Source organism: Arvicanthis niloticus, chromosome 9, assembly GCF_011762505.2.
Source record: "Arvicanthis niloticus isolate mArvNil1 chromosome 9, mArvNil1.pat.X, whole genome shotgun sequence".
NCBI classification, from domain to species: Eukaryota; Metazoa; Chordata; class Mammalia; order Rodentia; family Muridae; genus Arvicanthis; species Arvicanthis niloticus.
This window is the reverse complement of record NC_047666.1, coordinates 7976389-8004277: the sequence shown is the minus strand read 5'-3', so window position 1 is coordinate 8004277 and position 27889 is coordinate 7976389. Positions and strand designations below refer to the sequence as shown.

Here is a 27889-nt window from a genome sequence, read left to right as displayed (position 1 = left end):
CAATGGCAGCTCTTAGCTATTGGAAATAACGGGGTGTCTGTATTAGTGTAGCAGTACCTGTTCTCACATCTGCAGCCACTCCAAGTCCCAGTATGATAGCTAGGGTCAAGGAAATAGGCTCTCTGCAGAAGTGTCTAGGGTGTATCTCAAACTCATATTTAAAAGTGCCTGCAGGGTGGTAATAAACTTGGGAGACTAGCTAGACAAGTACTCAATAATCTTTGACCTCATCAAAGACAGTAGATATATAAAGGGTTAATCTTGAATAGTAAGCTCACCATTTATCAATCTTAGGCACTAAGTATCTGTTATCAGGGCTCCTTGGGCTCTATTCTATTGATTAGGGGTCTCAAAACATTTCTTTTTCTTTGAAACACACTTTCAAAGTTGTCCTCTGACTTTTACATATACATATAATCACATATATAATAAAGAGAAACTGTAAAAAGGAACAAATCTGTATAACTCTGAATTCACCAATCTTGGAATCACAAGTTGTCATTTAACCTTGGGTGTACACACTAAATCCCACCCTCTAAGGCAGCATTATCCCTGTGCCTCTGGGGTGGTTTCAGGAGTCAAGGCCTGCAGTTCTTTAGCCTTGTAGACTAGCAGACGACCTTGAGCTAAAGAGTAGGGGGTTGTTCATGCATCTGGATCTTCTCCAGTTGGCATCAGTCACAGGTGGTGATGGTGAACTTCAAGGAGGTCGGATGGTCCACAGCACCAGGAACAGTCTTTTAGTAGCCTGAAAAATCATTTCTCACACAAAATGGACATTCTGGGTATGGAACAAGAACAAGGGACAATCTCCAGCCAGCGCCAGTTCCGGAGGGCAATTAGTTTTAGGGTTCTGTATATTCTCTCTACCTGTCCTGAACTTTGGAAACAGTATAAACAGTGGAGCTTCTAATTAGTCTCTAATATTTCTGACAATTCCTGACTTATCTTAGAAACAAAAGCAAGTCTGTTATCTGATCTAATTATCTCAGACACTTGAAACCTCAGGAAAACTTTTATTCTAGGCTGTTCTCTTCTAGGTATTTTCTTATTCACTCTAAGTTTCATAAGCCTTTACTTGCTGGCATATCCTACACTATCTTATTATTTATCTAGCCCAAAACCTGAAGTCTATTATACACTTTAAGTCTCTTAGCTGCTTTGTTGTACTCATATCTTAAGAGTCCATCTGTGCATTTAGCCTGGTAAGTCTTTTGCTTTCTGGGGAGTATAGTTCTCCCTTCTTGTGTGCACCATTGTCTCTTTTCCGCTAGATAGTATCTGGCAGGATGGCTAGCAATCTAAGTTCTGTCTCTTACTCTGTGCTTTAAGTGAGGCCATCTCTTAGGCCCACAACTGAACAGGCTCCCATACCAAGCCACTTGATCTGTCCAGTTATTGCCTCAGGCCACTGAGTCTCCTCCCTTTTTGGTGTCCTGGGCAACAAGTACTCACAGTTGCTGGCTTCATCAGGGTTTTCTCTCTTTGTATATAGTCCTGTAGACATGGGCTGTGGCAAAAGCATACCTGCTGTCCATGCAGATGTTGGTCTTCTTGTCAGCCCCAAGTTTCAAAGTTGTTCTCTGCACTGATGATCCCACGGGTGGGGAGTCAGCTCAGATGACAGTTGTATAGTGCTGGCTTGTCTCTGACCAGCATGGAGAAAACTGCTCCCGTCTGCAAATCAGGTTACCTTGGCTCCTGGATGGAGTCAGTAGGAGGAGACTTTCCTCTACCCGTGAGTTCTTGTCAGTTAGTTGCAGCCTGTCTGGGCTCCCATCCTGGGGAGTAAGTCTCAACCCGACAGAGGGTAGGAACAGTCTAGGATGACCATAAATGAATGGGATACCCAGCCCATCTCTTAGTCCACCATTTTTCAGGTAGTCCATAAATATATTTTAGCCCATTGGCCTGGAGGGAGACCCTGTCTATCTTAATCACTGTCTTCACACAGAGCTAATATCTTCACCATTTGGGGTGTTTTTCAAGGCCTGGGATTTCTTGGCCCTGGCTTTTATTTGTTAGGGCACTCTTGATCTCTGCAGCTGGCTTTTTTTATTTGTAATGTGCACACTGGTCTCTTTTCAAAAAGTTTATTATCTCCCTTTGATTGGAGTCCCTCTTCTTTGCTTTCTGTAAATTCTTTCCTATCACCTTTCTTTTTCTTCACTCTTTTCCTCTAGACTTTCACAGCAACATACAGTAAACCTTTTATCTTTTCTATTCCTTTCTTTTAGACTTTCCCAGCAACTTATCTCTATTACTCTCCTCTGCTCCTTTCCTCTAGACTTACACTAAATCTTCTCTCACTTGCTATTGCCATCAATAATTTTAACCCTGTCTATGATCCCATCTATCTTATCTTTCTTTTCTTTTTCTACTCTTTTCCTTTTTCCCTGATATCATTTCTCTCTAGCCTCTGAAACTTTGTCTACACTGACAGAATGTTTCTATGAGCTAGTCTAGAAAGGCTGTGGGTAACTTATCTGATCCCTGCTTAACCTCATGTGTCTTTGTGCAATGGGATCTGGCGTGGGCCTTTGGGTGTCCCTTACCTTCTGTAACCCGCTGCTGACCATGGCCTGATCAATCAATGGCGTCCCCATGTCTGAGGGGACATTCTTTTTCCGGTATCTTCTCTTGTTCTTCACTCCTGAAGACCAGAACCTGCAAGGGTCTTATGGAAGAAAGGCTTTTATATTATCTATTGCTTTGATCACCTGTAAAAGCAGTAAATAGTCTTTTAGGACTCTGTATAGACTAATGTATCTGTGAGGCTGCATGACTGTTGTTCACATCATACTAGAGACCACAACCTAATTCAGTCTGTAAACAGTAGCTTGTCCACAGGTGTAATGTGAGCTCACCTCTGAAGCTCTAAGAAATAAATCAAATCAGAATTTCACAGCAAGGACTATTAAGATGACTCTTATTTGAATTTAACTTTTGACAAAATAGAAGCCTTGGTCATAGTTCTATAAAAACCTTTTAAAGAGTTATTTCTGATTAGAATATTGTTTTAGAAGTGATACACGCCGGGCAGTGGTGGCGCACGCCTTTAATCCCAGCACTCGGGAGGCAGAGGCAGGTGGATTTCTGAGTTCAAGGTTAGCCTGGTCTACACAGTGAGGTCCAGGACAGCCAGAGCTACACAGAGAAACCCTGTCTCGGAAAAAAAAAAAAAAAAGAGTGATACACAACAAGAACGATAAAGTAAACATTTTATATCTAACATATGAGCACAAGTCCTCACGACTTCTTCTTGTCTGAACTCTCATCTTTGAACCAAATCTTGATGAAAATCTCATATAAATAATGAAATTATCTCAGACAGCAATGGCTAGAAAGTCTATCAAAACTGAAGCCTATATATACATTTTTTTCTGACTCAGGACAGCCTGTAACTTTTTAGCTGTAATTTAAGAAAAAAGAACTTCTTCACTTATTAAACTGGGAAAATCCACTATCAACTTTCATATTACAGAATCCAAAAAACTGCTGGCTCCCTTCCAAGGGCTGCTTATGAAAACAGTCTGTTCTTTTCAAGGTTCTTTCTACTGGTGCCCTTCTCCTGGCCACAGAGTAGGGCGAATTATCAGTTTTTCTTGTGTAAATTAAGACTGTCTCTCCAGCAAGTTTTAAACTAAAATTAAGTAAGCAGTTTTAACCAGTTCTTTTCTCTCTTTTTAAAAAATAATTATAACTCTCAGGTGAAAAATCTTGCTGAGGCTGTTTTGTCCAGCATGGCTCAAGGAAGATGTCTCTCTCCTCTGCCAGGTTTTTTTTTTTTTTATCACCTGGGCTCTACCTATCTTCATAGGCAGCAGGTGGAAAGCTGCCAATTTGCTACAGTAGCGACCTTTGGGGTTCCCTGCACAGCCACACACACTCAATTAGGTAGCTGTTGCACCCTACCTCCTCCGTAGCCTCCACTAACAGCAGAGGAACAGAATTTTCTCTTGGCTACAAGCTGTGGGACAGGACCTGCCTGTCTCACTGCTCTGCAGTAGCACTCACCAGCTGCGCCATCTCTTTTTCTGCCGGTGGTCATGTTATCTCTTTTTAACTCAGTAGTTTCAGTCCAGAAGAAAAGAAAAGAAATGACGATCATCAGTCAGAGTCCAAGAACATATAAACCAAATAACACAGATAGCTTACCCCTGCCACGGGTTGCATAAACAACACAGATATCGCACCCCTGCCATGGGTGGCACAGAAAACACAGACAAACACACCCGGCCACGTCTGGTCTGATAACACCAGCCAAACGCGACCTCAGATGGAGAAGCACACCATGTCTTCTCCTCCAGAAGGAGCACTCCGTCTCCCAGATTCAGAAACTCAACGGTTGAATCCCTCAACCGCTCGGCCAAATCCCTTGATCTAGCTGGCTTTCCCAGCTCTTCTAGGGTGTCCCCCAGGGTTGCAGCCTGCAGCCTGATACACGCGTCTGCTACCGCTGGCCACTAAGTCCTGATGGCCTGTAGTGGCAGCTTCCTGAAACCGAAACCATGGCACAGACACAGAAACCAAAACACAGAGACAAAGACAGCAGCAGAAACCAAAACACAGAGACAAAGACAGCAGCAGAAATCAAAACACAGAGACAAAGACAGCAGCACTGCACTCAGACACACTCCACTCATACAGACCTACCTCCAAGGGGTTGTCATGAGTCCTGGGGTTGTGCACTTCCCGGCCAATGCACCAAATGTAAGACTCCCGCAAGGGGACCCCCACCCAAGTCCGGACCTGCACGCCCCAAGGACACACGAGAGACCTTCTTGATGCAATTGCAGAGGAGGTTTAATGACGAGGGCCCTCAGGCCGAAACATATCTCACGCAGGAGATAGAGGTTCCGACCCAGAACCCAGGAAATTTGGGATATTTATGGGTAGGGGTTGGGGAGAGCGGGAAAATTTGGCACGCTTACATATGATTGGATATTTCAAACATCAGCAACTTGCAGAAGCAGCTATTGTGAGCTGGCAGGATGACTAGATACTTTTGACCATGAAACCTTGGACTTCTCAAAAAGGGGGAGAGAAAAGTAAACACCAGATGGCCCATTACTCACTTGGGCTTATCTGGGCACATCTTAGCATGCCTTTTCATTTGGGTCACCCTGCCCCTGCAGGGGCTTAATATTTTTATTATGACTATATTTAACAAATTGTTGGTGGTCTTTGCTGACCATGAATTTTTGTTATTGTTACAATGCTGCTTTCAAATTTTGTTCTCAGAAGAATAACAACCAACCATAGTGTATACATGGGGGGATCCATGGCTCCAACTACATATGTAGCAGAGACTGGCCTTATCTTGCATTAATGGGAGAGAAGGCCCTTGGACCTCTGGAGGGTTGATACCTCAGCATAGGGGGATAGTAGGGGGTGAGGTGGGATTGGGTGGGAGGATGCAGGAGCACCCTCATAGAGGCAAACAGGAGTGGGTATGGAATAGGTGGTTGCAGACAGAAACTGAGAAGGGGGACAACATTTGAAATAAAAATAAACAAAATAACCAAAAAAAGGAATATTATGATTGAATTTTTTAACAAAGGGGAAAATATAAAAGAAAGAAAATGCCTTTTTTCCCAAGTTGTTTCCCCTAGAGCATCAAAGAGTCACTCCAATCCAGTTATAGCTTTTCACTGTAATCCTAGCATTCTAAAAGCAGAGGCAGGAGGCTTTCTGTGTGTCTGAGATCAGCTTAATTTATGTCCTGATTTCCAGGCCAGCCTGAGATACAAAATAAGATACTTTGTCAATGGTCTATATCCTAAAGCATACCTTCCAATATACTTTTTCTTTTGAAATAAATGAAGCAAAGACTGAAGGAAGGCCATTCAGACACTGCCTCACCTAGAGATCATCACATCTTATGTTATGATTCATTTTGTTAGTTTTTAATGATTATTTTCTCATTAATACATTCTGACTCTAATTTACACTTTCTCTATTGTAATGTTTACTTCTAAATCTATTTTTCCTTAACTTCAGTATTTTTTTAACTTCAAAACAAATAAAGTATGATCTATATCGTAAATGGGATATCTGATGCAAAATATTCACAAATAAATGAAGGCGCATATTGCCATTAAAAAAAAAATTCCTAGCCTCTACATTGAAATCTGTTATCAGACTTCTGTGTGCTTCACTTAATTCAGAAATCTACCACCAGTGTTTCTAAAACATGGAAAATACACATTTGTAATCAATAATCTTGGTTGTCAACTTGATTACATTTGGAATGAACTACAATTCAGAATTGGAGTGCATACCTGTGATCCAGATCTTGAGGCTGGAAGACACAAATTTCTGACCTGAATCTTGCTTGGCGTGGTGATCTTGAGACATTGTATCTGTGAAAAACATAGGCCCAGGCAAGGTAGTAAACATCTATTATCCCAAGAGACTGAGGCAAGATCTCTGAGTTCAAGTTTAGCCTGGGACAAAGCAAGTCCCAGATCCAGGAATGGTGGTACACACCTTTAATCTGAACCACACCTTCTGCTTGATGTTTACATAAGGACATTGAAAGTAGGAAGAGTCACTCTTCTCCAACTGCTTGCTCTTACTTGCCAGAACATCTGTTGGAACCTGCTTCTACAGAAAATCAGCTGAAACACTTAATCTCCTGTGACTGTGCAACTGCTAGATTTTTTATCTTAACATCAACAGCTGCTCATTGTTGAGTTAGTTGGATTACAGACTGTAAGCCATCATGATATAGTCCCTCAAAATGGAGAGAGATTCCACAAGATCTGTGACTTTAGAGTACCTTGACTAATACACAATACAAAGAGATGAACTTTATCTATGAAGCTTTCACAGGAAATGTGGAGTCTTTTCTACATAACTTGATTGTTCCACCAATGAACAAAAAAAGTCTAAGTAGCTGGTTTTCTTAATGCCACATATGGATTCAGAGTTACTTGATTTTGAGTGCATTGAATTCATACTCTCTGTCAGCCAACAGACTTAACACTTATTTATGTACCACAAATGAACAAATGTACAAGGTAAAAGCTTTGAAATGTAAATATAAAAATTCTTCTACATGCTCATGTTATTTTAAAGGTTCAAAAAGTATAGATCCAAGGACAAAGTGACAAATCAATTTCCATGGTAATGACAAAGAATTGTAAGAAGAACACACACACAGAAATTTCAGTCACATGTGGGTAGTGATACAAATTTGGAGATTTTAATCTGTTATACCTTCATGACATGTTCAAGGTGTAGGGCTTTGGTTTGGTTTGGTTGTTTGTTTACAACATGCCTACTCAATTACTGATATTAATAGAGGTAATTTAAGACCCAAGGTTAGGGATAAAAAGACAAAGTTTTCTAAAGCAATAAATGCCTTTTATTAGGTAGAAAAGAATTGTATGATTATTTTTTTTTAAGTTTTCAAACTCTACATAGGCATATGCCTTGGATATGGGCTTCTGCCCTATAGACATAATTCTGCAGGTGATAAAAAGTATAGCACAGAATTCAAAACTGGAGTATTTCTTGTTTTGATTTTTGTAATATTTGATGTTTCTTTGTTTTTCATCTTTATCTCTATAAAACAGGTAACATGGGTAGTGTTTTAATATTTTAAACCTTCTTTGATATATTTAACTGAGTTCCATTAGTTGTGTTTATTTAGAAGGAGCAGAAACTCAAAGTTTATTCTAATTAAGAATTCTACTTATTTTCTAACAAAAATATAATTTCAAACTAATATTCTCATTTTTAGGAAAATATATATTCTTTTTAAAATGTATTCAGGGTTGTATCTTTTTTCTTTGTCTTCTGCTGACTTATGTGAAACATTAGTAAATAAGGACAACCAGGACAAAAAGAGAAATCCAGATTCCCAAAGGAGTTATTAAATTTCTAGCACCAACACTACAGAGATGAGAACATCAGTAGGAAAATAGCACAAGTCTCAAGTGTGTCTGTCTAGACATCAAAGAGGATTCACAGGCAGGTATCAGAATGTATAGCAACACCCAGGAAAGATAACTGTGAGCAATTGTGCTGCATAACTAGTAAGGTGGTGATCAAATGTAGCTCCACCTGCAAAGCACAAATGAAGCAGCCACTGTGACGTACCACCATTCCCCTTTTGCATCTCCCTCCCTGAAGAGCCACAAACCCATGACATCTAGGGATAAATCTTACACTCCTCACAAAAGTAACACAAAATGTATGAAAATCTTTCTTATTGTTTGTTTGTTTGTTTGTTTTTTCAATCTAGGGTTTCTCTGTATAGCCCTGGCTGTCCTGGAACTCACTCTGTAGACCAGGCTGGCTGTGAACTCAGTAATCTGCCTGTTTCTGCCTCCCAAGTGCTGAAATTAAAGGTGTGCACCACCACCACCCGGCTCAAAGTCTTAAAGATACAGTGGAATCCTATAAATTTATCAGAGGACAAAATTCATCTTAGTTGAATCCATGAAAGTTGCATGAGGTGAGTTTAATAAGGGGAATCATTAATTCTATAGTAGACATAGGTAATTCGTGGTTAGGAACATAATTATGCAGGACCAAAGAGAAGGTGATGAACACAGAAAAAGTATCAAAATGTAATAAGTAAATATGTCATCATGGCATTGGCAACACCAGACTAGCACTGAACAAGACAGTTGATTACCTAATGAAATTCGCAACTCATTTATAGAATTCAAATGAGTCACTTAAGTTTAACAAGCTCTGTACTCCTTAAATACAAGTAAATGCAATTAAAAAATAAACACAAACTCTTGACTTATTTGCATAGAGATACAAACACAACTCTTTGTGTATGGATAAAAAAGCAAATAGATGTTTAATAGATAGACAGTTAGAAAATGTCCTGTAGTAAACAAAATACTCTCAAGACCTCTGAAATATTCACTGTGTCTAAATATCAGTGTTTAATAAAAATGAAAAAAGGAGAAAGAGGAGAGGAAGAAGAAACCATTAATTTTTTGTAAAAGGACCATTATTTCATATCACAGAATGAAAAAAAAATGATTAATGTTTCTTATAGGCTCATGGTTTGATTGTTCAATAAATTTTCCCCTTTTCCAGAACTGGGAAACCTTTCTAAGAGTTGTCCAGGAAGGCTTAATTGGCCAAAATACTGTAGGTTATTGTCATTGTTCTTGGCTACCCATCAGAAATTGATGATAGGATTATACTACTAAAGACACAAAACATTGAGATCATTTTTGGAACCTCAAAATATCAATAAGATTATATGTTAATAAATACAAGTTCTGGCTTTCTAAAAAAAAGCCCATGCTTGGATTATTCCTAGGCACCTGTGCATTCCTGAAACATATTATGTAATTATCATTGCTGGGAACATTTGAATGAGTTTCACAAACTTGTATCAAATTCTTGAAGACATTTGTAATGGAAAGGCATGTGAGCAATCTGACTCTATGTCAAGCATAAAAGAGAACTCCATTTTGATACTGCTCATTTGTCTGAAATGAATTTTCTGAGAAATCACCTTGTATTGAATCCCTTGCTCTCTGATGGTCTGCATTTCTGAGTTAGAATTCTTTATACATGGGAGTAAGGTTAAAATAATAACTCTTATATTATGACATATTTATATGAAACTTTTGAAAGTATCTATGGTTGTTTCAGTCAGTAATCCAGATAATAGGAGCTCAGGAAATTTTTTATTTCACCATCCTCCATTCAAACCTCCACCAATTAGACTTTATTTATGATCATGAAGGAATATTCTGCCACATGTTCTCTTCACATTTTCCAAAGCACAGAGAGGGTTCATAAATTTAAAAAAAAAAAAAAAAAAAAAAAAAAAAAAAAAAAAAAAGGTTTCATTCTGGTCTGGGCCCAGGAACTGAGCAGATTCCGGACAGCAGCTCTGCCCCCAATCACACAGAACCCAGGGGAAGCAGGGCTCCCAGGAACTCTAACCTGGGCAGTATCTTAGGTAAGTAGACAGCAAGACCTGACCCAAACAGCAAGTAACTGGGACCCACAAGGAACCAGGAGATCATTCCTGGCCCAGAGCACTGGTCCCTTTCAGTCTGGGCCAGAGCACTGAGCAGATCTTGGGTGGCAGCACTGCCCCCAATCTCTAAGAAGCCAGTGGAAACAGGGCTCCCAGAGCTCTAACCTGGGTAGTATCCTGTCTGTGCTTGAGCACTGAGCAGATTTTGGGCCCCAGTGCTTACCACAGTAGTTACACCCACCCCACAAAGTTCTGATACAACCAACATAATAGGAAAGACAGACTCCACTCAAGGACAGGGCAGGTAGTACTAAGGAGATACAGATGACAAAAAGCAAGCACAAGAACATAAGCATCAGTAACCCAGGGTACTTGGCATCATTAGAACCTAGTTCTCCCACACAAAAAAGTCCTGAATTCCCCATATCACTAGACAATCAAGATTTAGATTTAAAATCACTTCTAATGATGATGATAGAGGACTTTAAGAAAAACATAACTACCACTCTCAAAGAATTTGAGGAGAACATAGGTAAACAGGTAGAAGCCCTTAAAGTGGAAACACAAAAATCCCTTAAAGAATTACAAGAGAACACAACCAAATGGGTGAAAGAATTGTACAAAATCATCCAGGACATAAAAATGGAAGTAGCAACAATCAGGAAACAACAGAGGGAGACTATCCTGGAGATAGAAAACCAAAGAAAAAATCAGGAGACATAGACACAAGCATCACCAACAGAATACAAGAGATAGAAGAGAGAATCTCGGGTGCAGAAGATACCATAGAAAATATTGACACAACTATCAAAGAAAATGCAAAATGCAAAAGGTTCTTAACACAAAATATCCAGAAAATCCAGGACATGATAAGACCAAACCTAAGGATAATAGGTATAGATGAGAGTGAAGATTCTCAGCTTAAAGGGCCAATAAATATCTTCAACAAAATTATAGAGAAAAACTTCACTAACCTAAAGAATGAGATGCCCATAAACATACAAGAAGCCTATAGAACACCAAATAGACTAGACCAGAAAAGAAATACCTCCCATCACATAATAATCAAAACACCAAGTGCACAAAACAAAGAAAGAATATTAAATGCAGTAAGAAAGAAAGGCCAAGTAACATATAAAAGAAGACCTGTCAGAATTACACCAGACTTCTCACCAGATACTATAAAAGCTAGAAGATGCTGGACAGATGTCATACAGACACTAAGAGAACACAAATGCCAGCCCAGGCTACTATACCCAGCAAAAATCTCAATTACCATAGATGGAGAAACCAAAATATTCCAAGACAAAACCAAATTTACACAATATCTTTCCACAAACCCAGCATTACAAAGGAAACTAGCAGGAAAGCTCCAATAGGAGGGAAATTATATCCTAGAAAGAGCAAGAAAGTAACCCTCTTCCAACAAATCCAAAAGAAGATAGCCACACAAAGATGACTTCACCTCTAATAACAAAAAGTAACAGGAGACAAAAATCACTGTTCCTTAATATCTCTTAACATCAATGGACTCAATTCCCCAATTAAAAGACATAGGCTAATGCACTGGGTACATAAATGGGACCCAGCATTTTGCTGCATACAGGAAACCCACCTCAGTGACAAAGACAGACTCTACCTTAGAGTAAAAGGCTGGAAAACATTTTTTCAAGCAAATGGTCCTAAGAAACAAGCTGGAGTAGCCATTCTAAAATCTTCAGCCTGAGAACACAAAGGCATGGCTCCATCTGTATAGGTAGTTGAGGGTGGTCTTGACAGGCATCAGTGGAAGTAGACAGCCTTGGTACCTGAAAGTTTGGATTCCCTAGTGTTGGGGAATTTCAAGAGTATGGAGGTAGGAATGAGAGGATTTTGGGAGCTCACCCTCATAGTAATTGGAGTGGGAGAATAGGGTAAGGGGTTAGGCATCAGTAGAAGTGGACAGCCTTGATGCCTGAAAGTTTAGATTCCCTGATGTTGGGAAATTTGAGAGCAGGGAGGCAAAATGGGAGGATAATGGGAGCATACTCTCATAGAAACTACCAGAATTATATGGATTAGACATGACAGAGGCAGGCTGCCAGAAGACTGGATTCCAGAATTTAAACAATTATTTTAATACTAAAATTTGTTTTGAGAATTGTATATTGCAGAATACACAGCCTTGGTGTGTCTACTTATCAGGCAAGCTGAGTGGACCTCCTTGAACCTCTGATGTCCTGGAATTCCAGCTGGATGCAGTGAAGACAGTGTTAGAGGCTTATCAATTTACTCTTCCCCCAACCCCACTTCTAATATCTCAACACCCATAATCAGCTTGAAGAAGTTAATGAAGAGTCAGCACCCCTATTCCCTGGGCTTGGGGACTGAGGTGGTTAATATTGGGCTGTCTTTCTAGGGAAAAGTAGTGGTTTAGGTGGAACAGAGAGGATTAGCTAGGATTTATTGCATAACAATAACTTACTGGTAGAAATATGTATAATTTTTATGAAGATGAAGTTATAATTTCTTAAATGGTACAAAATTTACTTTGATTTCCAATTCAATGTTTTCATTGGTATGAGATTCTTATTAATATAAAAGTGAGATGAATATTGTTACTATCATAAGCATTGCGCCTGTATAACACATTTAGGAATGCATGGCTTAGACCCAGTCCTTCCTTAACTTTTTTTTTTAACTTATTTGAGATGGTTAGATTGTGAGTTAAGGGCCTATAGCAAACTCATGGCTTTTAGTTTATTGTTAGGGTGTTTTCTATATTTTCTTTAGAAATAGCTGAGAGGAGATAACAGACAACAGGCCAGATTACCTTACATGGATAGTTGGTTTTCAAAATATCAGAAATCCACAGAATTAATGTTACAAACATTTCTGTATTAATGTTCATTTTCATTAGAGACCTGTCTGCTCCTGACAGCATCCTGTCTTGGATTCTAAGAAGAAACTGAGCATCTTTGGAGTTATTCCAATTGTGGTGAGTCAGCCACTAGGCAAGAATTGCTTCTTTCCATCTACAGACGAATCAGTGTCCAGAAAAGGACACACTTGCAGAATAGTCGACTGATTATATCTGCCAAGATAGAGTAATCAACCCTTAATAATTCTGCATCACTAGGTCTGTCAGATGATCCTGGGCCAGAAGGCTGAAGATTGGATGCTCCAACATTCTGTTCAGGTGTTCAGCAGTCTCTATAAATTGACTATATTGTAGAAGCTATAATTTGTGCTTCCCATAATTTCAATTAACTCAGTCATTCTGGATTTCTGATGGGGTTGAAAATTTATAATCTCATAGTCAATCCTTGCTATTTATTTTAAGAGAAAAGACTTGAGAGGATGGTTTTCAGCTGACATTCATTCTAAAGCCAAGAAAAAAAGCCAGGTTCACACTAAGTCTTTTATTTAAGAGAGATGACAGAGGTTTTGCTTACTCAACAAAATGATAGACTGGGTATTAGGTCTATCTTGCACTTTACTACATAAATTGGTATAGTTATGCTCTAACTGTATTTTGAGAGAAAAGTTTTATTTTAACAGGAAGGGTGATATGTAGGAGTAGCTAAGGTGGGAGGAGTATGGAGAGGAGGAGTAAGGAGAAAAAGAGAAGAAGGAGAGGAGTAGCTAGGTGATGAGAGAAAGAGAGAGGGGGCCAGATATGGAGGCAGATGTTCACATGTCTCCACCAGTCAAAGATAGTTGACATATCTAGGCTGGGTATTAGGTTACACTTCTGATTGATATTGAGCATTACCAAACTTATAAAGCCTTTGCTTAACATTAAAATAATTGTATAAAAACAAAAAGGAGAAGAAGGTATGTGATAGGGGTTTTCTAGGGAGGGGAAATGGGGAAAGGGGATGTCATCTGAAATGTAAATAAAATATCCCATAAAACTAAATAAAAAAATAAATGAAAACAAACCTTTACATTTATTATTTTATTATGCTAGGGACTTGTTTCAGTGATATGAATCATTCTAAAGTAACACCCTACTTTCATTAACAACAATGAATGAATGGAAAACTGTAATATAATTTAATAAAAATATCCCAGAAAAAGAAAAGGAATCTAGTAAAAGAAATCTGAAAGGAGAAAAACTGAAATTTTCTTAATTTCATTGCAGAGTCAGCTTCTTAGAACAGATGACTCTCCTGAAGAGAAACAGTCAAGGTAAAATACAGTTCTTGAAAAGAGTTTCAGAATAACAGATATTAGGCATAATGCTCCAAGAGTCTTCCACAAAAAGAACTCAAATGAAAGCAAGGAAACAACAGAAAACAGTCAAATAGGCAGAAGTCTCAATGGGAAGATGGCAGATTATACACACCAGAATGTATGCCTTTTATCCTGAGATAGAAAAGAACTAAAGGGTGCACATATATGAGATTCAGACATACCCACATGCAACATACCAATACTCATAAAATACAAAAAAAGAATCAAGAGAAGAAAAAAGAAAAGGAAGGAAGGAAGGAAAACAAGAAGGAAAAGAAGGAAAGGAAGGATAGAATGAAGAAGAAAGAGAGAAAGGAAGAAAGAAAGAAACTAGAGGTATGTTGCTACATAATTAGATTAGACTATCAGAAGCCAGTGCTGAATAAAACAATGGAAGGTGAGGAGAAGAAAATATCCACATGTATTTGATAATGAAATAATAGGACAGCCTCAAATCAGAATCAGAGTGCTTCATTACTCTGATAAGGTGTGATAAGGAAAAAAATTGTAACTCTTAGCAGGAGTAAATATGAAACGTTATCCCAATATTCTACATCACAAATTTAGAGTCATGCAAAAATACACTCTAAGGATTTTAAACTACTGAGCCACCATCCAGGCTCCTGGAAGTATCTAGTCTTTTGGAAAATTCATTCTGTGGGCTTTGATGAGTAATTTATCTTTCTGTGGCCATTTAAATTATGTATCACTCACCTAAGGAGAGACATGTTTTGTGTGAAATATAGTTTTTTAAATACTTATTTATATATCAAATAACAATTTATATAATATTTATTCAAAAATAATATGTGATAACTATATACTTCATTCACATATTATTTTTCATATTATATTGTAGTGGAATTTCTTCCCACTATATTTATATAAAACTCAGTGATTGGTCTGTATGAGAGGTAGGCAGAGTGAGGAGTCAGAAAGAGATAAAAGGGGAGGAGAGTAAGAGGGGATGGAAGAGGAGCTAGAGAGGAGTGGGAAGAGATGTAGGAACCATGGAGAACCATGCATGGGGTCCATGATGGTCTTGGGTAATGATTTATATTTAAGGTTAGATATTGGGAAACACCTGTAATTTTGTGGGCATCTTGTTAATTGAGCATTACCAAATATATAAAGTTATTAGATGATCTTTAAGCATTAGAATCTCATTTCTACCAGGTACATTGCGGGTGGTAAGATGGTGTGGACTCAGCTAAGCATTGTGGAGAGAGCGTGGTAGATTGGCAGGGCCATCTCCCACACTGGCATCTCATGTATGCCAGAGCCAGTGCTTCTGGCCAGACTGAGGTAAGGCACCAGCAAGAACACACCACCGCTCATGGTCTCAGGCCTTGCCTACTGGGAATATGGTGGCACCATAAGAACAAACAAGATTGGGTGCCACCAATTTAAATATTAACCTCAATGTTATATACTGTTTCATATTTTTAAATTACGTTCTCTCCTATATATTTTTTCACTTTTTGAAACTCAATTTAATAAAACTATATAGGATGTGTTCTTCAGCGTCTTAATTTTCTCAGTATAGTTGATTTTTAAAGGTTCATTCAGGTGCTGTGAGTAAAGAAATAAAATGTCTTTATTGCTGGATCTTCTAGTCATGATAACATATATTCTACAAAACATATATTTTAATTTTTTAGCTTGAGAAATTTACAAGGTACTATTAATATTTTTGTATCAGATTATACATGAACATATATTTCCAATTATATTTAGCAGATACATAGAGAAATATTTGGGAGCTTTAATGTCAGATATAAAAATGAAATCTACTATAGCTTATTTTTTATTGGATATTTTATTTATTTACATTTCAGATGTCATACCCTTTCCTCATTTCTCTTCCCTAGAACCCCCTATCCCATCTCCCTCCTCCCTTTTGCTTTTATACCATTTGAATTACATACAAGCATTCAGGTCAGCTCTAGGTTGAGGGACAAGCAACACAATAGGTGCAAATAGTCAAGGAACAAGCAAGATAAAAGACACAAATAGTCAAAGAACAAGCAAGGCAATAAATAAAATTTCATGAACACTCCCAAGATCACTGTTTCTAAGGACTTATCAGGATGACCAAAATATCTTATCCAACTTCCCTGTCCTACCCAAAGGCATTTTCATGTCTGAAGCCTACTTCTTTTTTCTGGCCTAAGATTTAGAGTCCTGTCTGAAATTACTACTTTGTTCTAGCCTAATGTCAGATTCCTGCCTGAAGCTTATTTCTTTGTTCTTAGCCAATATCATATTACTGCCAAGCAACCTATCTTCTTGTTCTTGGCCCATGTCAGTTTCTTTCAAAGCAGCCCCAAAAGATTTCTACCTCCGAACTTTTTAATTTCATTAACAAGACTGAGCTTATCTCATGTCATTCTGATAAGAATTCCTTCCTTACCCATCATGGAATATGCATTATAAAAAGCATTGCACTTCTGTCTTAGGTTGGTAAGGCTCTGTACATAATCTTACCCATCTTTGTTTTGACAGCGTGTAAAATTAATAACTCTGTCCGCGGAATCTATTTTCAAGTTCAAGCCATCTACTTTGGCTGACAACAAGTTGATGCTGTTAAAGACAAGTTTTAACACAATGGGCAGGACTAAAAGTATTCCCAAGATAAAAAGGGCTACCTATATATGCCATTATTGAAGCTTGACCAAAATAGAAATACTGACTTCAGGCCATGAGTAGTTTTATCAGCAGTATCTACCTAATCAAGGCTCAGCAGAGCAACATTCTTGAAATGTATAAGCTCACTATGTAAATTTAGACCATCCAGAGGAGTGTTAGAATTATGGCAAATACACTGCAAGGGTCTTTAAACTTCTTCCTAATTATAGTGACTACCACTGTATATTTTACAACTAATATTAATCTAATGGTATATGGCATGACACTCAAGATGGCTCTTTATCCTTAAATTCTGAACACCCTTCCAATTATTTGAATAGGATAAAGAGCATCAATCTGTTCTTCCAAATGCCTAAATCCTCTTGTATATTCAACACAATAGTAACATTTTTTTGCTAAATGATTAACAAAATAGCTGTCTTAACTTCTTGTGTCAAAGCAATTACAGAAGTAGTGGTGCTAGCAATTAATGTAATTAAAGCTGTTATATCAGCAATAATCAAGCCCACTACCCTCTTGCTTCTGCTTAAAGCTTGACTAATTTATTCCAGCACTTGCAGGGTATTTTTAGAATACCAACATTCTTTGATACTCTGGGCACTAAAATAAAAGCCGGTTGACAGACCTTCATAACTGACATGCTGGATTTCAAAACACAAATAAAATTAAAAGGTGTACAATCAATGCAACTTACATTAACTACTGTAGAACAAAAGTATTTTTAACTGGACAATTAAAAGAGCCTTAACACATGTGCTAACAACTGTTTAAAATTCAAATCCTGGCCCAACTTTATCTCTTGCTAACTACATCATAGAGAACTGCAGATAACTTTCATATATGTCTCTGAAGTTGTCCAGAACCAGACTTCAAAATGAAGACTGTTATTTCCAATATTGGATTGATTTCTAAACCAGTCTGTGATTGACTCTAAATAACTGGTCACATTCAGGAAAATACAAGAGTCATTAAAAGTTCTCTTTTGAGTCTCTGTTGCAGAAGGTCTAAAAACTTGAGGCAAGGTGGCTTGTCCCATCAGGGGTATAGGTAAGCAATGGTGAGTCAGGAACATATGTCCAATACAGCTTCCAGTCTCAATTTTCAGGGAACTCAGCAAGCTCACAGGTCAGCATCATTCTTTGTCCTGGCATCAGCATGTCTCACCCATTGTTCGGGTGGCCACCAGGCATCTTCAGCATCCTAAACTCCTGGGCATGTTAGAGCTCCCAAAAGCCCAGCCTCCTCTGGGTGTGAGGCGATTGGGTACAGAGCTGATGCCTTAAGGCTGCTCCAAGCCCAAGCCCAGACAGGAAGGCCTACTATAGTTTATTAACAGTAGATGACTGTTTTTGTTAGGGTCTGTATCACTGTGGGAGGATTATGTGTACCTTGGAAGCAGTAATAAACTCCCAAATCCTCAGGCTCCACTCTGCTGATCTTGAGTGTGAAATCTGTGCCTGACCCACTGCCACTGAACCTATCTGGAACCCCAGAAAATCGTTTGGAAATCTCATAAATAAGGAGTTGTGGAGACTGGCCTGGCTTCTGCAGGTACCATTCCAAATAGGTGTATTTATCACTATGTACAAGGTTCTGACTAGACCTGCAAGAGATAGAGGCTTGATCTCCAAGGCTGACAGGCAGGGAGAGTGAAGTTTGTGTCATCACAACATCACCTCTGGAAGCTGAAATAATGAAAGAGAAGTTCAGAGTTATGCACAAACTTCATGAACAACCTTGCAGTTTTTGAAATTTCAACTCTGATGTTTATTTTCACATCCAATTTTTTATATCCTAAAATTTCTTTCTTAACACAAAAGTGAAATGCAAACCTCAAGGTCCTTCTAGGCATAACTTAGAACATCCTATCCACCCATGTCATAATCTTCATTATATAGCATATGTTCCCTTCTAGAACTTCTCTCTAACAAATATACACCCCAGAAGCCCCATGCTGTAGGATAAGACCTATCTTCTCACACGTAATATATGTAATGATCATTGAGATTCAGGGCTCATGCTCCCTTCCCATTCTCCTTTCTCACTTCCCTCTGTCCTCATCAGGAATCCAGAACAGCAGCACCAACAGCCTAACTGTCAACATCATTTTGAGGAGGCAGCCTGAGGAGACTCAGCAGTCACTGGGACATTTACAACTAAGCTTTTATCTCAGATTAGGAAGGATGGGCCCTCCCTGGAGAGCAATATGCAAAGGCCCCTGTTACTGTTGCAGTATAGAAGGAAGAGTTGTATAGGCTTTTGATGGTTGTAAAAATGAAAGAAAAAAACTCTTCTATGTTGTAGAGAGTATGATGCTGCTCACAGATGAGCAGCAGAGAAACCAAGCATGTTACTCACACAGAGCTTTCTCCTCAATAGAAGAAATGTATATCTGTTTTTAACCCAGAAGGCTGGGAGTGGAAAATGTTAATAACTGGGTAACCTTTGCTATCAGTAGGTTAAGGGCTCACCCAAATTTCACAGAAGGTTTATCTCAGAGTCTTCCTCTGTATACCTTTATCTGTATTTTCCTTTCTCAGTCAATTGAATCTTAGGGGATATGTCACATGTTCTTTTCAAAAGTGTTAAAACATACACATGCTTTAGTCTTTATTGTGCACATGGAGTTGAGATAATTATTATCATGTATTTTTACCAAAATTGTACTGTATTAACATATGACTAAAATAAACTCCTTTAGTCTCAAATGCTACACATTTGACCAGGTGTCAGACTTTACACATTTGAAACCAAACTAGAAAAATTCTACATTCTTTTTCATTGTTATTATTATTAGTAAAGGCATTCTGACTGCCCCTCATCTGATACCTCCTCTTCCATCTCCAAGAGGATGCCTCTATCCACCAACCCCTACCATGCCAGACTTCACCCCCTGTGGCCTCAAGTCTCTCAAGAGTTAGGTGCTTCTTCTGTCACTGAGGCCAGACCAGGCAGTGTTCTGCTGTATATGTATTAGGGGCCTCATATCAGGTAGTGTATGCTGCATGGTTGGTGGCTCAGTGTCTGAGAGATCTTGGTGGTCCAGGTTACTTGAGACTGCTGGTTTTCTTATGGGGTCACCCTCCTCCTCCTCAGCTTCTTCCAACCTTTCCCTAATTCAACCACAGGGGTCACCAGCTTCTGTCCATTGGTTGAGTGTAAGTATCTGCATCTGACTCTTCCAGCTGCTTGTTGGTTCTCTGAAATGACAGCCATGCTAGACTCCTATTTGTAAACATACTATAGCATCAGTAATAGTGTCAAGCCTTGCATCCTCCCATTGAGCTGGATCCCAATTTGAGCCTGTCACTAGAACTCCCTTTACTGTCTCCTCTCCATTTTTGTCCCTGCTGTTCTTTCAGACAGGAACAATTCTGGGTCAGAGTTTTGTACTTTGAAATGGCAACTCTTTCACAACACTCGATGGCCTATTTTTCTACTGGAGGTGGAATCAACAATTTTCCTCTACCCATTGTTGGACATATCATCTAAGGACTCTCCTTTTGATTCCTGAGTGTATCTCACCTCCTTGGTCTCTGGTGCCTTCTAGAGGGTCCCCCAATCTCATACCTCCCAAGATTTCCTGTTTCCATTCTTTTTGTTGCCCCTAAGGGCTTCACCCTTGTTCATCTCCCAATACCTGGTAATTTTCCCCCTTTCCCATTCCTGTGGTACTCTCCAACCCAGATCCCTCCCTCCTGCTGTCTATCCACACATGATTGCTTTCTTCTCCCTCTCAAGTGGGATTGAGGCATTCTCACTTGTGCCCTTCTGCTTGTTAACCTTCTTGAGTTCTTTAAATTGTATCCTGGATATTCTGTTCATTTTTTAAGCTAATATCCACTTATTAGTGAATACATACCATGCATGTCCTTGTTTGAATCTGAGTTACCTCACTCAGGATGATATTTTCTAGTTCCATTCATTTCCCTACAAAACACATGGTGTCCTTCTTCCTAATAGCTGACTAGTACTTTATTGGGTACCACATAGTCTGTTTCCATTCTTTTATTGTGGGACTTCTGGGTTGTTTACAGTTTCTGGCTATTGCAAATAAGGCTGCCATGAACATAGTGGAACACATGCCTCTGTTGGATTGTGGGACATCTTTTGGCTATATGACCAAAAGTGGTATAGCTGGGACTTCAGGCAGACTTATTTCCAAATTTGAGAAACCTCCAGATTGATTTCCAGAGTGATTGTATGACTTTCTCAACATTCTTGACCACATGTGCTGTAACTTGAGTTTTTTTATCTTAGCCATTCTGATTGTTGTGAGGTGAAATCTCATGGATGTTTTGATTTGCAATTCCCTTATTATTAAGGACTTTGGGCATTTCTTGTAGTGCTTTTTATACATTCAAGATTCCTCTGTTGTAAATTCTTTGTTTAGGTCTATACCCCTTTTTGATTGAGTTGTTTTGTTTTTTGGAGGTGAACTTCTTGAATTCTGGGACAAAATATAAGTAGTGCTAAGAGGAAATTTCATAGCCCTAAGTGCCCTGGTAAAGACACTGCGAAGATCCTATACTTTTAAGTGCATACCTGAGAGCTCTAGAGCAAAAAGAAGCAAACCATCCAAGAGGAGTAGACAGCAGAAAATAATCAAACTCAGGGTGGAAATGAAGTAAATAGAAACAAAAGGGAACCATACAAACAATCAATAGAACTAAGAGCTGTTTTTTTTTTTTTTTTTTGATAAAACCTACATGATAGGCAAAACTCTAGCCAAACTATCTAAAGCCCAGAAACAGTATTCAAATTAAGAAAATCAGAAATAAAAAGGGAGACATAGCAACAGAACTGAGAAAATTTAAAAAATCATCAAATCCTTCTATAAAAGCCTATACTAAATACAACTAGAAAATATGTATGAAATGGACAGTTTTCTAGACAGATACAACATATAAAAGTGAAATCAAGAGCAGCTAAATTATCTAAACAGGCCAATATTCCCTAAGGAAATAGAAGACATTCAAAAAATCCTAACAGAAAAAAGCCCAGGGCCAGGTGGCTTTTGTAAAGAATTCTACCAAAACTTTAAAGAAGAGCTAAAATCAACACTCCTCAAACTATTTTAAAAAATATAACCAGAAGAAACATTACCTAATTTATATTATGAAGCCACAATTACTCTGATATATAAATCACATAAAGACATAACAAAAAACAAGAACTTCAAACCAAATTTGTTTATGAATATCAATTCAACGATACTTAATAAAATTCTTGCAAATTGAGTCAAAGAGCACATCAAAACAATCATTCAACATGGGCAAATAGGCTTCATGACAGGGATGCAAAGTTGGTTCAATATATAAAAACACATTAAAATAATCTACCTTACAAAGTCAAAAAAAATAACATGATCATCTCCTTACATTCAGAAAAATGATTTGATTAAATACTAAACCCTTTAATGTTAAAAGTATTGGAGAGAACTAGAATTCAAGACCCATACCTAAGCATAATAAAAGCAATATACAGGAAACCAACAGGCAATATCAAATTAAATAAAGACATACTTGAAGGAAAACCTCTTAAATCATGGACAAGACAAGGATGCCCACTCTCCTTGTATCTATTCAATATAATACACAAAATTCTAGCTTGAGGAATAAGACAAGAAAAAGAAATAAGGTGGATAAAAATTGGCAAAGAAGAACTTAAGGTATGACCTTTTGCCAATGATATGATAGTAAACATAAGACACACCAAAATTTTTACCAGAGAACTTCTACACCCGATAAACAACTTCAGCAAAGTGTCTGGATATAAAATTGACTCAAATAAATCAGTAGCCTTCCTTTATACAAATGATAAATGAGCTGAGAAAGAAATTGGGGAAAAACACCCTTTACAATAGTCACAAATACAATAAAATATCTTGGGGTAATTATAACCAAATAATTGAAAGATCTCTATAACAAGAACTTCAAGTTTTTCAAGAAAGAAATCAAAGACCTCAGACAATGGTGAGATCTCCAATGCTCATGGATTGGAAAATTATCATAGTAAAAATTAATATCCTACTAAAAGCAATCTACAGATTCAATGCAATCCCCATCAAAATTCCAACACAATTCTTCAAGTACATGGAAATAGCAATTCACAATTTTATAACAAAAAAATCAAAAACCCAGGATAGGTTAACAATTCATATATATATATATATATATATAATTTTTATTAAATGACAAAGATTTAAAAAAACACATCCAAATTAAATAATAATTTATACACATTTCTCACCAAAAGGAAATACACTGTTTAGTAAGTTCTTTTCTTCCCTGGAGAGCTGAGAGAAGCCTGAGAGATCTTAGTGTGGAAAAGGTCAGACATTTCATCAAGTGGCTGTTATAATAAGACACACATACAAGAAAAGAAACACCCAATGACATTGATCATTCAGACCAGCAGAGGCAAGACCCCAGGAAAATGGCTGCAAAGCTGTCTCAGGCTCTGACAGCCTAAAAGCTAACACTGGATGGAGGCTGCTGTCTCACCAGCAGTTCTAACAGATATGACCATCTGCCTGGCTTCACCTTGCACAAGCGCACTGCATCAGCTAGGGTGGAGGAACAGTTAGTGTGAGCAGGTCAGAATTCAGTTCTCAGCATCTTTCATCTGCTTCACCCTCATCTGTCTCATGTATGAGAATAAAAAAGAGGAATATGGTTCAAGTGACAGCATTTATGACATTCGAGCATTAAAAGGCATTTCAATCTTAGAGGTTATATCCTGGTTTTCTTTTTACCACATAATATCTTACTTTTAAAAGAAGAGAAAAAAGTAAATTCTATGGTAAAAGTTATGTGTGACAAATAAGTACTTATACAAGAGGAAGATTACAAAATTGGAAAGTGTTTTTATTGTGCACATTTGCACATACAGTGTAGGTGACGTTGGCTTCTCTTCCTGGGGTGGAGCCAGGCCCTATGGCATCAAACATTTATGCAAAGCCTCAACACACCTGAGTTACTAGAGAGTACCTGGGGATTCACTTTGGCTAGATTTTCTATTTTAACCCATGCTTCTTCTTGCTCTTTCATTTTTAGCTTCTCTTTGAGTTTCTCTGATTTGAACTGCTGGGTGCAGTCATCAAAGAGTTTCTGGTTCATCTCCATGAAGAGTTTCAAAGCATTTGTATATCAAACCATGCATTGTCTTGTTCCAGTGGGTTTTTGAGTTGGGGTATAAGGATGGAAACATGATGCATAGAATCTTCACTGCATTGTCACTGATTAAACTCATGATGTACTCATTATTCCAGTAATAGAGTGCCCACTCTGCCACCTGGAAGTGAGGGCTGGAAACACTTCGGCTGTCAGAAAAGAGGCTCTATTATTTTCACAAATTCTGATTGTTCAATTACATCTAAAATTTCTTCTAATTCACTTAAGAACATTACTTCTTTTGGACTATGAGTCTTTGGCCAGTATTTGAGAAGTGCCATTACCACTGGTTCAGTGAGGGTGCTGTCCTTCTCTAAAAACTGCATGACACAGTACGCCATCTGGTGATGGTAGACACTCAGGGACTTCCCTTTGCACAAGGGCAGCAACACCTTCAACAAGAAAATCTTCTGATCTTTCTTTAGTGGTAAGGCAAATCCATTAATTATACTTCCCATGATCTTCAGTAATTCTGCTATGCCATTGTGGTGCTCTGTCTTGTAGATAAACCTATAAAATATATTATTGATCTGTTTCCTGATGCAAGCATGCAGGCCTAAGAGCTTCACACAGATTCTGTGCAGGCTCGTTTTTTAGAAAATCTCTCTCCCAAGGATCCTTGCTGTCAAAGAGCTCTAGAAGCTGCAATACAAACTTCTGATCAATATATTTCTTTGCTATATTGGACTGGAAATCTGGAGACTCAAAATCTTAAGAAAAATTCATAAACAAGCTGCAGATGAGGCCAGGCTGCTTCTAATACTGGTGCATCTTCTGGGTCTAATTCTGCTCCCATAGGATTGAAGGAGGATGGTAAGGTTTGAAACATGTGAATTGCAAACATGTGGACAGCCTGGAGTAAATGTGATCACGGTCCAGTTCTGGGTGATGTACTCCACCATCTCTCTTAGCTGTTGGGGACCGACTTTTAGCAGAAAGTGGCTATCAGCTTTGCAGCCATCTTGAGCCATATACCCTGACATGAGATTTGAATTACAATAGCCTACAACAGCTGAGAACTCTCTGATAATCTTCGTTTAGATACCTTGAGATTAAAGGTGTGTGAGATTATAGAGATCAGAGTTAGAGACAAGACCTAAGGGCATGATTAAAGGTGTAACTTAGAGGTGTGGCTTAGAAGTCAGACTATAGAAGACAGAACCAGAGATCAGAGAATATATAGACGGAGATCAGAGACTATAGAGGGATCATCAGAGATGAATCTCAGACATTAGGTAGAATCTGCCGTCACCCTCGCTCTTGCTGAAGCCCGACCTGCAGACTGGAGCAGCAGCTTGGGCCGGGATAGAGTGGCCGCCCAAACATGGGTTGGCCCGGGCCTCAACATTTTGCTCAGGCCGAGACATTTTTTGGCCACCCCAACGTGGGACTAGTGCGGTCCCAAACACTTAGCTCAGCTTGCTGTACTTCCTTCCATTTCAGGTCACTCAATGGGTCAGAAACTAAGTCAAAGAGGATACAACAGTGACATAGCTTTTGGAATAAAAGCTCCCCTTGATCCACCAGGAGGAACATCTCAAATGTGGAGAAGGGCCACAAGCTAGAAAGGCCCCTTAGAGCTGGCCACATCCACCACCATCCTGCTGCCAGCTTTATTACATGTCAACATCTAGGCTCCCGCAGGAAGGGTATTGTACACCTTAAGGCAAGAAACCAGCCTCTATATTAATTTTTTAAGACCAGGTTAACAATTCTTAACAATAAAAAAAAAAAAAAAAAAAAAAAAAAAAAAAAAAAACCTTCTTGTGGATTCACCAACCCTGACCTCAAACTGTACTCAGGGAAATAGTAATAAAGACTGCATGGTACTGGTACAGAGGTAGACCGTTCAACTAATGGAATAAAATTGAAGATCCAGAAATAAAACCACACTTTTATTGACACATGATCTTTGACACAGAAGCCAAAAATATACAATGACAAAAGAGTGAATCTTCAATAAATGGTGCTGCTCTAACTGGCTGTCAGTATGTAGGAAAATGAAAATAAATTCATACTTGTCACCTTGCACAAAGTTCAAGTCCAAGTGTATCAAGAACCTCAACATAAAACAAGACATACTGAATCTAAGAGAAAAGAAAGTGGGAAAGAATCTCTAACTGAATGTCACAAGGGAAAATTTCCAAAATAGAACTCCAATGGCTCAAACTCTAAGAACAAGAATTGATAAATTTGACCTCGGGAAACTGACAGCTTCTGTAAGGCAAAGAAGAGTCAATAGGACAAATCAGTAACCTACAGATTGGGAAAAAACTTCACTAACCCCACATCTGATAGAGGACTAACTTCTTAATTCTTAACCAAGATCCATCTTGGCTTCCATTGTTAGATTCTCTGTCATACAAGATGCTTGCAAGGACTCCCACAGTTGGTACCAAACATGAAGAACATGACTTTCAGAGAAGTTAAGAAAATTTATCTTTCAACAGAAATTTAGATGTAAAAGAAATTTAGGCCTCCTGCCTTTAGAATTGTAATTTTGAGAAGATAGAATTAATATGGCCTCTATCTAGTGTGGCCTTTGATAGAAAAGGCATTCTGTAAAATTATTAGGATATTTGTTAAGATGGAGAGAAAGAAAATATTGAGAGCATCAGCTCTGAAAATTTATACACATGAGACTAATAATGTAAAGAGAGTCATGGAAAAAAAGACAAAAATTCTTTTCAATTATTTATTGTAAAGGAGAAAGAGGGGAGATGGAGACAGAAAGATGGAAAGAAAAGATAAAAGGGAGGGAGATCAGGAGAGACAAAAAGACAGGGAAAGGGAGAGGGACAGGGACAGGGAGAGAGAGGAGGGTAGAATTTTCTTCTAGATACCTCTCTGTATGCCGGGTACCAGCCCCAGCATGGTTGAGAGGGGAGAAGCTCCTTCTTCCTCCTGTCAGTTTTTGGGGCAGCCCTGGGGGATGGGAGTAAATGGAAGAAGTTGGCAAGGCATAGGCTTAGGTCTTATGAGATTTGGGGTGAGGCCTTGGGCCTTACAAGATTTTTAGGGTTGGTGTAATAAAAGTTTACTTATCTATGCTAGAAAAGTTCACTTATTATGCTACTGTAGCTGACCTGTCTTCTGTGATCCTGTGGCCAAAAACTGCCCTTTCTGGCACTTGTATCTCAGCCCTAAAACCAGCAAGGGGTTAAGTAAATAGCCTTGTACTATCCAAAAATCATCTTCTGAGGGTAAGAAACTACAAACTAGGGTGATTAACACCTGTAGCCTAATTGCAGAGAATAAGGCAAATAGCCTTTGCAGTCTCAGCAGGAACTGCTGGGCTCTAACTTATGTCTGCTAATCTGAGGTCACAGGAAGAAAAGATACTGAAAAAAGTTATTATATAGGGTTTATTACTAAGTGTAAAAAGTTTCCAGTTGTGCTTGCTTTGGTAGCACATATACTAAAATTGGAACAATACAGAGAAGATTAGCATGGCCCCTGCACAAAGATGACATGCAAATTTGTGAAGCCTTCCATAGTTTTAAGATCACTACTCATGATGGTGTTAGAAGACTTTAAGAAGGTATAAATAACACTCTCAAAGAATTTGAGGAGAACACAGGTAAACAGGTAGAAACCCTTAAAGAGGAAACACAAAAATCCCTTAAGGAATTGCAAAAAAACACAACCAAACAAGTGAAGGAATTACACAAAACCATCCAGGATCTAAAAATGGAAACAGAAACAAGAAAGAAATCTCAAAGGAAGACTACCCTTGAGATAGAAAGGCTAAGAAAAAAAAAATCAGGAGTCATAGACAAAAGCATCACCAACAGAATACAAGAGATAGAAGAGAGAATCTCATGTGCAGAGAATACCATGAAAAACTGACACAACTTTCAAAGAAAATGTGAAATGC

General features: G+C 38.4%; 1 non-coding gene and 1 pseudogene across 1 annotated transcript; one reads left to right on the top strand and one right to left on the bottom strand.

The window, feature by feature from the left end:
- LOC117714989 (serine/threonine-protein phosphatase 2A 56 kDa regulatory subunit gamma isoform-like) overlaps window positions 1–25548 on the bottom strand; it is a 51278-nt pseudogene extending 25730 nt beyond the window's left edge.
- A 1858-nt stretch (window positions 25549–27406) lies between these two features.
- On the top strand, window positions 27407–27513 carry LOC117715898 (U6 spliceosomal RNA). Its single transcript, XR_004607684.1, has one exon. It is a non-coding gene; the product is annotated as a U6 spliceosomal RNA (small nuclear RNA).
- Window positions 27514–27889: the final 376 nt, after the last annotated feature.